General features: G+C 32.2%; 1 pseudogene; it reads right to left on the minus strand.

Moving 5' to 3' along the window:
• Positions 1-403: 403 nt before the first annotated feature.
• On the minus strand, positions 404-519 carry LOC145248529 (U2 spliceosomal RNA; annotated as a pseudogene).
• Between the last annotated feature and the right edge of the window lie 271 nt (positions 520-790).

The raw sequence follows: 790 nt of genomic DNA on the forward strand, positions 1-790 counted from the left end.
ATCAGTTTCAGCATTCCAGTGACTTAAATCCCCCCTTTTTGGTCTTGGTTAATGGAGGAGAGATCCCTCATTACTGATACAATTTGTATTTTTGTTATCGACCAGAGTGCCCCCTTTGGGGAGCTGGTTTCACCCTAAATTTATAATCGACCTCATGTCCAATTCCGCCCTTGTGGGGAGGCAAGTAAACAACAACAAAAAAATAATTAGAACGGACATTTTCCAGGGCATTTTATAATTAATCAGAAGTGACATTTCCAGGGCATTTTTTAATTAAATAAGAATTAACTTTTTCCAGTTACTTTTTTAATATTAAAACTTTGTTACATTAAACATAGTACCTATACACAATGCCTCCCCACGGGACAGATTTAGACACCAGGGGCGTTTTTTAACGTAGAGAAAAAATTGTCTTAGTCGTAAAGGATTTCTCTTCCACTGAGAGAGAAGAAACTGAAATGTAGCACCTGAAGCACAGATACTACACTTTGATCTTAGCCAAAAGGCCAAGAAAGACAAATCATTTTTATCAGCTTTGCCTCAAGAGCGACACCAATTTTTTTTTAAATATTTCAATTTTTTTCTTTTCAAGGGTGACAAGGTTTATTTGGAATATTCCACTTTCCTTTTTTAGGGATGCACAGCATGATAACGGACGGAGCAATAAGCGTAGTAGTAGTAGTAATAATAATAATAATAATAATAATAATAATAATAATAATAATAACAACAACAACATTAATAATATTATTAATAATAATAATAATAATAATAATAATTATTATTATTA

Source organism: Euprymna scolopes, chromosome 26 (genome assembly GCF_053919585.1).
Source record: "Euprymna scolopes isolate OS-2025 chromosome 26, ASM5391958v1, whole genome shotgun sequence".
Classification (NCBI taxonomy): Eukaryota; Metazoa; Mollusca; class Cephalopoda; order Sepiida; family Sepiolidae; genus Euprymna; species Euprymna scolopes.